This window comes from Denticeps clupeoides, chromosome 2 (assembly GCF_900700375.1).
Source record: "Denticeps clupeoides chromosome 2, fDenClu1.1, whole genome shotgun sequence".
Classification (NCBI taxonomy): Eukaryota; Metazoa; Chordata; class Actinopteri; order Clupeiformes; family Denticipitidae; genus Denticeps; species Denticeps clupeoides.
In genome coordinates, this window is record NC_041708.1 from 24,774 (window position 1) to 38,220 (window position 13,447).

General features: G+C 48.7%; 1 long non-coding RNA gene across 1 annotated transcript; it reads left to right on the forward strand.

Moving 5' to 3' along the window:
- The first annotated feature begins 8,203 nt into the window (after positions 1-8,203).
- On the forward strand, positions 8,204-12,207 carry LOC114784914 (uncharacterized). The gene is made up of 3 exons (XR_003748949.1): positions 8,204-8,682; positions 10,179-10,358; positions 10,527-12,207. It is a non-coding gene; the product is annotated as an uncharacterized LOC114784914 (long non-coding RNA).
- Positions 12,208-13,447: the final 1,240 nt, after the last annotated feature.

The window sequence follows — 13,447 nt, forward strand, 5'->3', positions numbered from 1 at the left end:
CACACACACACACAACACACTCTTCTCAAATTAATTTAGCGAAAACACACACCAACACACACACATCCCAATACGACCACTCAATCTCACGCCCCCCTGTCCCGGTGCTGATTGGCTGATGGACCTGCTGGGCCAAAACTCAGCTTCCTGCTATTATTACTGAGGGAGCCAATCAGAATGCAGCGGCAGGGGTCCATGCACAGGCGTGATGATAGAGAGAAAATGCACTTAAAACACACATCAACACAATCAACACATCCGCATCAAACACCCCCGCAGCTCACGTTAATTTAATTATCATAAAAAGCAGATTTTACCCAGCACTGCCAGAGCCACATATAACCCCGGCTTTTAAAAACTAAAAAAAAACATGATAAATGACGGAATGTCCGAAAGGAGCTCCTCTGAGACGCCTGATCTGGGGTCAGTGATTGAGAAGTCCAGCTTCAGCCCTGAGGGACCTTTCCGGGGGAAAATCCCGCAAGAAATCAATGTGAATCGATGGTGGAAAATTCCCTGTTAAACCCATCTGAATAATAATACGGGACTGCGTCTAGAGTCCCGCATTCGACAAGACCCCCACCTTAAAGAGCCGGCATGTGGACTCTGATGTCCACAGATGTCCTCAGAAAACTGATCGGAGCGTAAAAGAGGGGGAACAGAGAGAACGTCTCTGCTGCTACATGTGAATGAATCCACGTTGTTCTATTGGCCACACCTTCAGCAGAGTGGAGCGTGGGAGGGGTGGAGGTCAGGGCCCTCATTAAAGCCAGAAAGGAGAGGGGTAATTAAACACACACACACACACACACACACACACACACACACACCAAACAGGGAGGTTAAGGATGCGAGATGCTGTTAATGAGAAAACCACTGTCTTCCTTTATCAGGTCCAAACACACACACACACACACACACACACTTGAGAAAACACACCCTCCTGCTCAGGCTTGCAGCATGTTCTGACTCAGCGTCCTCACACGCCCCCTTTCTCACCGGCTCTCATCTCACACTCCCCCGAATTCCATCTCACTTACACCGCACGCCTTTAATCACTGCTCGGCGTGTGTAGGTGTGTGTGCAGAAACGTAGTAAGTACCAGCAAAAAAAAACGAGGACGTGGAGCTGAATCAGTGTGTTTCCTGTCAAATGTCCCCACAAGGCAGCAATCCAGAACTAAATCTGGTTTGGTGTAGGACTACACACATATTAGACGAGGATCTCGCTGAAATGCAGAGTGTGTGTGTCAGCGGGGAAGACTCGCCGCGTTTGTTTTGTTCTCCTCCAAATATAGATGAGCGGCGGGAGGCGGAGCCCCTCGGTGGGAGGCGGAGCCCCGCGCCAGCGGCGGCAGCAGCGATTTCCACCTCCAACAGGAAACAGGCTTTGTGGCTTCACCTCCAGCGCCTGTGAACGCGTGTGTGTGTGTGTGTGTGTGTGTGTGTGTGTGTGTGTGTGTGTTCTACGTTCAGAGCTAATCCTGCCGTTTCTCATTTTTCCCACCATGCCTCATCTTGTTCTTCATGCCTCCTCCTCCTCACCCTTCACTCTCCCATATTTCCACACCTCCGGAACACAGAGCGAGGAAAACGCTCTTCTCCTCGCTCCTGCAATCCGGCTCTTCTGCGTTCTGACAGAACATGCAAAACACACACACACACACACACACACACCATCTGAAAATCATAAGCCCGGCTGCAAGTGTTTCCATTCAAGTAGCAGAGAGAGAGAGAGAGAGTGTGTGTGTGTGTGTGTGTGTGTGTGTGAGTGTGTGTGAGTGTGTCCAGTCTGCATTCTCAGCCCAACATTCCCCTTTTCCTATCTGTGGTTGCCGTGGTTTCCAGAGGTCGTTGTAGGGTCATGAGTTGTACTGTTTTCTACTCCTGACACCCTGACCCCCCCCTCACACACACACACACACACACACACACACACTCCTCTATCCTACTGTAATCCAGTAGTTTTCATCTTTCTGAACTCTGCAAGTTATCCCCTAATCTTCTGTCACGTTTCCCACCGCCGCTTCGCTGCTCTCTGACTTTCGACCTCAATTCCTTTCCGCTCACTGGTGCGTGTGTGTGCGTGTGTGTGTCACAGAGCGATAGAGATAACAGCATCAGGTGTGTGTGTGTGTGTGTGTGTGTGCGCCTCTGGCTCCGCCTCCTCCTCTGTCGTCTATCGTGCCTCTAAATCAGCGTCTGCAATAAAGCCATCAGGCGGCATGAAATATCGGCAAACAGGCGCTCAGTCAAATGCATGCAAATACCGCCGATCGGCGTCACTACCCACAGACACACGAAATATTCGTTAAAAAGGAGCTTTTTCCTACTAGAACGTACAGAACAACGCTGCTCAGATACCAGACGAGAAACTCGAGCCTCTGTACTGCAGAGTATGATTATTGTCGTGGTTATTGCAGCGATGTCTGCGTGGTTTGAACAGAAATGTTGCATTGATGTATCGTACGAACTGTGTGTGTGTGTGTGTGTGTGTGTGTGTGTGTGTGCTCATGTCACTCATTCTGGCCCCTCCCTTTAACAAACATCATCCGAACAAAGGTGCAAGGTGACAAGTGGAGGTGTGTGTGTGTGTTGTGACGGGATGAGTAAGATTCATTACAGGAAAACACACACCTCAACCCTGGCCAGAGTAAATTAAGGCAGGGCTGGGGCATCCACACACACACACACACACACACACACACACACACACAGTGATGAAGACTGCAGAAGATGTTCTTCTCCTCTTCTCCCACACCGTGTTTCCACGGTGCAGCTGCACTGGAGGCCGCGGAGCCCCCCATACACACACACACACACACACACACACACACACACACACACACACACAACCCAGCACGGGCGGAGACAGGAGCCAAGGAGAACGTCTGAAGCACCGGTGATAAACAGAGAGAAGAAAAACAGCCCGGCGAAGGCCAACGATAAGCAGGGAGTGCAGCCAAGACAACACACACACACACACACACACACACACTTCAACAGGCAGCCATTCATTCACTTGCAGGAACACACACATCATAAAAACGATAACCAGTCGCCATTTCCTGAACGCGACCAGCCACCAGCGCCGTGACATCATCGCGCCACGCCCGCCACGCCCCCCGCCGATCACTGGGCTACGACTGTCGCGTTAATTTAGCGCCGCTGCATACAGAACATCTACCAATAATGTCCTAATTAAGAACAGTGGTGCACTAATTAACTGCCGCATCTGATTAGTCGCTAATGAAGATAATTCGCCGTTTCCGCGGTCCAGAGAAATGCGTCTCGCTCAGGACCGAGGGACGTGGGGGAGGAGCCTCCAGAGACCCCTGGTCACCGGGTCCCACCTCGTCTCTGGATATTATCGCTTATTGAAATGAATAAAGGTGGCCCTGCAGGACCCTGATCGATGGCGGGGCAGGGCGGGGCAGGGCGGAGCCACCATGAAGTTATGAAGGTGATCCCCGACGCCGCAGCAGGACGGGGCGGAGCTAAAGAGAGAGGATTAAACAGCGATTACGGCGAAATGAAAGATGCGACGCGGGAGGAGAAGAACAGCAACAAGTCGCGGTGGAACCGGCGGGCCGGAGTGGAGAAGCTCCCCGGAGACGGATTAATATTGAACTCCTGATGCTAATCTTTCTTTCCTCTCTTTCATCCTTCTGCCCTTTGAAACGGCAGCTCTTCTCCGGCATGATGTTTGCGGCGGAGGCGGAGCTCTGTACGGCACAGCGGCGCTCGAATGAACTTCACAGGCGTTCACCGGCGGCCGAGCAGAAACGGCAGCCAATCGGACGAGGGGAGAGTGATGAAGAGCAACGAGGAGGAGGAGGAGGAGTCCTGTCAATCACGGCGTGTGGGGGAGGAGCTAGAGTATCCTCCACCCCGCCCCCGGATGCTGGTTTAATACAATCAACTAAAACCTAACAACCCGGCCTCACCAGTGTGTGTGTGTGTTGTTTAGACAAGTATAAGGTGGCAGTCTGGGTGTGTGACATCATGTCTGTATCTGAGGTGAGGTCATTACACACACACACACACACACACACACACACACACACACTCATGTACAAATTCATGCATCTGTAGTCATATTAACAAGACATCTGCCCCAACGCCTCACCTCGGCCTATCGAAAACGTCCGCAGAAGCCCCTCCCCCAGCGGCGCCGTTTTGTTTTGCGGTCGGTTTAAAACGTCATTTTCACTCGTTATCGGCCTTCAAAGGCGCGCGCCAGAGCTCCCGTTTTCCTGCCAAGTCCCAAAATTGGTCCGGTTTAAAGAGCTGGCCGCGGGCCGAGCGGTGCCGGTTCTGTTATGAAAGCGGAGGGGTGAGAAGACAGGAATACCCACTCTCTCTCTCTCTCTCTCTCTCTCTCACTCACACACATCACAACTCGACAGACAATGAAAACACAACTTCAATAAAATCCCTCAAAGCAAACAACAAAAATGTGGGAATTCCGCTTGGTTACGTTCTTCCCAGAAAACACACACACACACACACACACACACAACACAATAATAAAAACACAACTTCTAATAAAATTCCTGAAAGCAAACAACAAAAATGTGGGAATTCCGCTTGGTTACGTTCTTCCCAGAAAACACACACACACACACACGCACCACACACAAGCGTTCAACAGACAATAATAAAAACACAACTTCAACAAAATTCCTCAAAGCAAAGAAGAATTTGGGAATTCCACTTGGTTCCGTGCTGCACATTTCGCATGGGTGGTGGCCTCAGCCATATGGACGTCCAGGACGTAGGAGTTTTGGGGTAATAAAATCTTCGCACCTCCCTCACACACAACAGTCTTACACAAGGAGTGTGACAAGCCACACCCACTTCATACTGTGCCCAACCCCCCCCCACACACACACACACACACACACACACACACACTCCTTGCTCGGGAGTGTGGAGGAGAAGAGTGTGGAATACTGATGAAGACCGATGTTCTCCGCGGTTCTCCTGTGATGTCGTATACGGCCGAACTCCACGCCTTTTGGTAAATGAACGTCAGACCCCCCCCGCGGCTGGGGATGGAGGGGGGGGGGTCCTGTTTAATCATCCCCCCTCCAAACACACACACACACACACACAGGACGAGCCGACTGCACACTACCCGCCTCAACCAGTCCAGCAGCAGCGGGATCGCCAGGCGCGGCTTTTTACTCAAATATGAATGAATCTACACAAAGGAGGAGGAGTGATGGCCGGGGGGAGGAGCCACCGCCGCCGCGTTACAGGTGCGGCGCGGCTCGTCCTCCACCGCCAGACCCCGGACAGGAAGGAGGGGGACGGGGAAGGAAAGGAGGCCAAGCGGGACTTGACAGGCCGGCCTGCCGGCTTTAGCGGAACACGACTGCAGCAGCGCCAAGCCAGAGCGGGAACAGGAATAACCTCTGTCAGGAAAAGCAGGGCTTTAGGGCAGGGTGCTTTCAGAGCCAGTCCGTGCACGTGTGTGTGTGTGTGTGTGTGTGTGTTTCCTCTGTGTAAACCGTATCATGAAGTAAAAAGATGATGTGATCACACTTCAGAGAGTTCTGGATTTTAATAAACAGTCAATAAACTTACACTCTTCCGACACTTTCCGGAATAAAACCAACATGGCTGCGTCCCCACGACGCTGAGGTCCCCATAACGCTTGTGTCCCCACAAGTCTTAAATCGATTATAGCAACAATATTGCAACATTTCATCTGTCCTTGCGAGAGTGTGTGTGTGTTGTAATTTTCAGAAGCATGTAAGTATTCACCCCCCCCCCACTGTGAGGGAGGGTGGGGCCGACGCCCACATCAACACCACCAGTATCATCTGAAAAAAACACCCCCCACCAGTGGTCAGGGCGTATTCGCTCGAACCCGTGACTGTGATGAAGTGCCTGGACGTGGGCGTGTTACACACACACACCGCTGTCTTCGGTCCGGGGACGCCGGCGCACAGGAAACGTGACCCTTTACACACAAAGAGGCCCGAAAAAAAAAAAGGAAGCGGAAATAAAAGGAGGAATAAAGTCGTAATTTCCACGGCGAGTGCCGTGTGGGTGACAACAGCGGTTCTGCGGCTCGGTTCTGTTGTTCTGATGAACAATGAGCGCACCTGGGCTGCAGGGGGGCGGGGGTGCTGACATTTCACACTCACACACACACACACACACACACACACACACACACTCCTCAGTAAGCGCACCTGTACGGGCCGAGCTGGAGCCGCAGCCCCGGGGCCACGTTACACGCACCTGGAGGAACCGACCATCTCACACCACAATTATCAGCTCACTGATCGAAGTTCTCCAGCGGCGACCTGAGCGACAACCGCAGGAAGAGAGGAACGTTCTCGGCCACCAAAGAACGCGGAACCAGAATTAGTCCTTCTAAATATTCTAGAAAAACCAACAATTTCGGGTTTTTTTTTTCTGCAGCCGGGAGATCGATTCTTCTTCTCCTCCGAGAGTCCAGATGCTGACCGTCTCACACACACACACACACACACTCGCGGAACGTGTTCGCGTTTGCACGTTTATTCCCAATTTCCCTGACGGCCGCGACGTTTTCCTGCGCGGATCTACAGTCGCCCCGAATTGTCCCGAATTATCGGCCCAAATTCCCGATTATTCCACATCCGAACCGGGACGGAGCCCGACGGATCCAACCCGGGGACGGGGGACGGGGGACGGAGACCTGAGTGCGGCGCCATGGTGAGGTGGTGGGACGGGTAGTATTTTCCGGGCTGGAAGTGTCCGGCGGGGAAGTCGCGGCCCTCCATGCGGCCCTCCATCCCCCTCCGCGGGTCGAGCGCTCCGCGGTCCGGAGGTTATAATCCGCGCGTCGGCCGCGGCCGGACGTGGCGGGTCGCGGAGTCCGATCCGGCCATTTTTCTGCGGGGGGACAAAGAAAGCAGAATTTACTCGGCGCCGACGTTTCCCGCGTTTATTAGCCCGTTTTTTTTTTTTTTTTTTAAATGTACTTTTATATATTTTTAATGTAGTAAAACGGATCGGACGGCGGCGCGCTGCGCGTCCCCGCCGCTATCGCGGCATCTCCGATAAGGAGACAAAGAGCGGACGGAGGGACGGACGAGGGACGGAGGGACGAGTTACTACTCCGCCGCTACTCACGTGCTGCTCCGCGCGTCCGTTCCACGCTAAATAAGAATAATAATCATAAAAAAAAAAAAAAACACGCCGAGTGGGAGTCGGGGTTCTCGGGGTCTCCCCGGAAGCGGCGGCAGAGGCGGTCTTTGTTTCGGGGTTTCGGGTTCGCGCTATTATTAAAAAACGCGCTATTATTAAATATAAAACAATATATAAACTTCATCAAATGGCGCAGCAAAAACAGAATGTACGTTTTTAAAAGGCCAATATACACCAGGCGAGGACGGAAGGACTGTAAATGACGATAATTAACACGCACACCGCATATTTTTACATTTAAGAATTTTGTTTAATTAAAAGCAACGGGGAAGATAATTAAAAAGTGATCGCTTCATATTGAAAATTGTAGATATCTATAATATACTATAATATAAAATGATCTGTTTCATCGCCAGTCTGTCTGGACGCAGGACGTTTTTTTACTTAAAAAAATATAAATAACAGACATACGCAAAGAATTGAAGTAAACGCGATTTAAAAAATTATTTCTCATTAGTTAAGACACTGCTGCTTATTTTAATTCAACATTTTCTTGTTGCTGTGCATGCATTCTTGTTGACAAAATCATTTGAAATTCTATTGTGCACTTTCCTGCAAAATAAAAAAGGTTTTAAAATTCTCCGTGGCATGCCATTATTATCCTTATCGTAAAAAAATGTCCCCGGGCATATTTTGTCGCAAAACAGAAAAATAAATAAAATAATGAAATAAGATTTTTAAAAGCCTGTCTTTGAAGAAAACGTTTATTAATATGATCATACAGGTGAAATGTGCTCAATAAATAAATTACTTACTGGTAAGTTATTCCTTGCATAACAATAAAAGGCTAAAAATAAAAAGTCTACTATAAAAGAGGAGCGGAAACTCCCAGAGTGCTGAGCGCGGCGGCGGAGCCCCGGACTGTGCGCGTCGGCGCGGCGCGGCGCGGCTGCTACGTCCCGCACCGGACTCCCGCTGCCGGGGGCGGGGCCTGCGGGGAGCTGCGCCGCCATTGGCCCGCCGGCCGCGCGTCGGCGCACCACCGTGGCCGGTGATTGGACGGCGGCGGAACCCGCCGGAGCGACTCGAGAGAACCGCGCGGCGCGCTCGCCGCCGTTCCTACAGGATCGATTTTATCCATTCGAGTCTCGCCAAGATTCTCATACGATTTGCGCCGCGTATTAAACGGGAACGAGGAATTTTAAACGTGGAATATTTCAGGCGGATGAGGGAAAGCGTGCGAGCGCGCGGGTTAACCGTGGAGGTCGCCTCTGATTGGCTGGCGCGCCGCCACGCCGCTGTCAATCACCGCCTGTAAACAAGGTCCTGATTGGCTGCTGTCCAGAGTTCCGCCTGAACAAAAAAAAAAAAAAAAAAAAAAAAAACGATTACGGGCGCCGAGGTTTCAAGGCGCCCGGCGCTGCGCGATGAAAGGAGATAAGGGCGGCCGGTTTCCAGGCCCCCCGCGCGCGGACTTAATCAAAGGGAGCCGCCAAAGCGCGGGAAACGTCACTACGTCATCACGTTACTCCAGGTAGGACGCGCCCCGCCCCTTACACGCACACAAATCATCAATTACCAAATATTTACAAAATACTACTGTAGCGGATGATTTCAATTTAAATGCTATTATGGGCTATATATATATATATATATATATGTGTGTGTGTGTGTGTGTGTGTGTGTGTGTGTGTGTGTTACAATTATTACTGAGCCATTCATAACATTCAGGTACCAAAAATACGGTTTTCAGCTTTTATTTATTTGTTACAATTTCTTTCACTATTTATACAATTTTTGCTAAGATAGAACTAAATTATTGACTTGCACACAAAAAAACAGATGATCAAGACCACCAACATCAAACAACAAAACACACACACACACACACGCGCGTGCGTGCAGGAAATGAGTGTGAGTGAAGAAGCTGGGATTTAGTGCCAATTAACACAATAAAAGGAAGTTCATCCTGTTTCAGCCTGGAAGCTCCTGACAAGTGAAACCTGAAGGACAGCTGGACACACACACACACACACACACACACACACACACACACACACTCTCAGATCTTCCAAAACACAGATAGTTTTGCGCGACACTCCAGTGTTTAAATTGTAAGAATTCTACACGTCTATAAATTATTATATTTGATGTAATATTCTGATTTTATTCATATTCACCAGATATTTCACACGTATGCAGCGCGACAACAGTGTGTGTCATTATAAGTAAAGTTGTGCTGCAACTTCCTCCCGCTTTACTCCACCCCCCTCCTTCTTTACTTCCATCCTCCTCCCGCTTTACTCCACGCCTCCTCCTCCTCCCGCTTTACTCCACCCCTCCTCCCTCTTTACTCCACCCCTCCTCCTCCTCCTTCTTTACTACACCCCTCCTCCTCCTCCCTCTTTACTCCACCCCTCCTCCTCCTTCTTTACTACACCCCTCCTCCTCCTCCCGCTTTACTCCACGCCTCCTCCTCCTCCCCGCTTTACTCCACCCCTCCTCCCGCTTTACTCCACGCCTCCTCCTCCTTCTTTACTCCACCCCTCCTCCTCCTCCTTCTTTACTCCACCCCTCCTCCCGCTTTACTCCACGCCTCCTCCTCCTCCCTCTTTACTCCACCCCTCCTCCTCCTGCTTTACTCCACCCCTCCTCCTCCTCCTCCCGCTTTACTCCACCCCTCCTCCTCCTCCTCCCGCTTTACTCCACCCCTCCTCCTCCTCCTCCCGCTTTACTCCACCCCTCCTCCCGCTTTACTCCACCCCTCCTCCTCCTCCTCCCGCTTTACTCCACCCCTCCTCCTCCTCCTCCCGCTTTACTCAACCCCTCCTCCTCCTCCTTCTTTACTCCACCCCTCCTCCTCCTCCTCCCTCTTTACTCCACCCCTCCTCCTCCTCCTCCCTCTTTACTCCACCCCTCCTCCTCCTCCTTCTTTACTCCACCCCTCCTCCTCCTCCTTCTTTACTCCACCCCTCCTCCTCCTCCCTCTTTACTCCACCCCTCCTCCTGCTTTACTCCCTGAACATGTAGTGGGCGGAGTGAACAGATAACATTACACACAGCCCGCAGGATAATAAACGGCAGTGAAGTGCTGATCAGCGCTGCTGTACCCCACCTCGCAGGAACGTTCCGGGTTCTAGAGGATCCACACCGGTTTTTATACGTCATGACAAGCAGGCTGCAAAAACCCACACCAGACATTTATAACAGGTAATAACTGAACAAATATGTAGATGTACGTGTTACTATTTACACAAGTAAAATCTTTATTTACTTACGTCACGTACATGATGAGCAGAGAGGGGTCAACGGGGTTAATTACAGGAAATATGAACACAATCTCTCCAAATAGCTTTATCTATAAATCTATATCTATAGATGGCATGTTGATCGTGTATCAAGCTGGAGGATCCTCGTTGTTCTGAAGAAACCTGAGATGGTGCTACTGGTCCAGTTCTGACGGTCTGGTGAGGCGGTGTAAACTCGGGGGGACGCCGGACCCGACGGGGACCCATCTGGACCCAGTTATACCGAATCCTGGCTCACGCCCCCCAATAACGAGGTGTTTTATTGAAAACGCTAAACGTGGCACTAAATGAAGAGGAGACCAATCGATGCGGGCAGCGCCGAGGCGCGCTCACACACACACACACACACACACACACACACACAATCCCACTAAATTCACCAACATTCCCACAATAATTATAATAATTAATATTCAGGGAGGTGGTGTAAAATGCCTATTTACATCACGTAATATGATCCATATTGCTTATGAATGATTGTTATAAATAAAGACTGCAGCCTGGTTACAGTTCATGACTAGTTAACCGGTGGGGCTGGACGTATCTTAACTAATTTATCAAAATTGAAGGTGTGTGTTATGCACTGTGGAAATGTGTAGTAAACGCGGTTTAGAAAGAACTCAAACACGATCAACGTCCCACGTCTGATAGTATCCGCCGATTAAAGTTTCATTTGAATAAATCCTCGCGGACCGAACTGAGAACAGGGCGATGCGGAAGCACGAGTCTTAAAACATCTCTCCCCATGTTGCACACGTAAATTATCCCGATAATTTACGTAAATTATCCAGATAAACGCCCTAATAATCCTGATCACAGATTTCCAAATAATCTAGATAAAATAATCAACACCCTAATAATTCTGATCACAAATTTCCAAATAATCCCGATAAAATAATCAACACCCCAATAATCCTGATCACAATTTACCAAATAATCCCGATAAAATCATCAACGCCCTAATAATCATGATCACAAATTTCCAAATAATCCTGATAAAATAATCAACACCCTAATAATTCTGATCACAAATTTCCAAATAATCTAGATAAAATAAACAATGTCCCAAATAATCCTGATTACAAATTTCCAAATAATCCTGATGAAATAATCAACGCCCTAATAATCCTGATCACAATTTACCAAATAATTCTGATAAAATAATCAACACCCCAATAATCCTGATCACAGATTTCCAAATAATCCTGATTACAAATTTCCAAATAAACCTGATAAAATAATCAACACCCTAATAATCCTGATCACAATTTACCAAATATTTCTGATAAAATAATATACACCCCAATAATCCTGATCACAGATTTCCAAATAATCCTGATTACAAATTTCCAAATAATCCTGATGAAATAATCAACGCCCTAATAATCATGATCACAAATTTCCAAATAATCCTGATAAAATAATCAACACCCCAATAATCCTGATCACAATTTACCAAATAATTCTGATAAAATAATCAACACCCCAATAATCCTGATCACAGATTTCCAAATAATCCCGATAAAATAATCAACACCCCAATAATCCTGATTACAAATTTCCAAAAAATCTAGATAAAATAACCAACACCACAATAATCCTGATCACAAACTCACCAATAATGCTGATAAAATAAACACCCTAATAATCCAGATTACATTTCCAAATAATCAACACCCTAATAATCCTGATAAAATAATCAACACCATAATAATCCTGATCACAAATTCCTCAATAATCCAGTTAAAATAATGAAACCCTAATAATCCCGATCAGCGCCATTTCATGGTTCAGGAAAGGACTGATAATAAATAGTAAAAACACTCCACGAATTGTTGGTTTATCCGGCCAATTCGCTGCTTGTATTTACATGAAACGCGGTTAGTTAAAACGGGCCTGAAATGTTGTATTTTTATTAAATACGTTCAAGTAAAAACGATCCTCTTCTGATTATCAGTGTTTATCAGAATGCGCGCAGATTATAAACTTATTCTGATCAATCACAGTCATAATTAAAATAATTATAATAATCATTTTACAAGCTCGGTGTAAATATAGAATTATAGAGAAGTTAGAAAAAGTGAAATATTTAAGTATTTACATCACATTTCGCTTCGTGTGATCAATCGCTGAATTTCGTCCCGGTAAAATCGCTCAATGAGGTTCGACGAAGAGCAATAAGATGAATCGATCGGAGTATCTGGCGTGTAACCCTGGAGAGGAAAGTGGGGACACGTACCCCGAAACCCGCCAGAAGTCCCCCGTTTCCTCTCCTCCCTTTTTAATCAGGGGAGGCCGCGTTTCATTACTCAACATCCGGACAAATAAAACCCGCGCCGCCAAACCTCCTCCCGCGAAACGCGCACTTTTACGCGCGAAACGCGAGGAAACTGTTCACACAGAAAGAGAGAGAGAGAGAGGGAGAGAGAGAGAGGTAGAGAGAGAGAGAGGTAGAGAGTCGCTTCGAAATCACTTTTTACTCAGAACTCTTTACCTCGACACGAAACGAGACCAAAAATCCACCAGCGAGCGCGTACGCGACTTTTCCCCTCTGCCGCCGGACATGAAGCCAAGTCCCGCCCCGCCCCGCAGGGCCCCGCCCCGCGAACGGTGACGTCAGCACGTTAACTCCCACACTTCCGCACACGTTCGGCGGCGACTCCAGCTGCGGCTGCTCGTCACGGGCGCAGATAAATCAGCGGAATCCTGGAGCTTCTCTTTCTCTCTCTTTCTCTCTCCTTCTCTTTCTCTTTCCTTCTCTCTCTCTCTTTCTCTCTCTCTTTCTTTCTCTTTCTCTCTCCTTCTCTCTCTCTTTCTCTCTCATTCTCTCTCTCTCCCTGTGTTATATTTCGGCCTGGTGAGGGGGGGGATCGGGGGTTAAAAGAGCTTTAAGACGCTCAGGTGCCCCCCCCCCTCTCTTTCTCTCTCTCTTTCTCTCTCTCTTTCTCTTTCTCTTTCCTTCTCTCTCTCTCCCTGTGTTATATTTCGGCC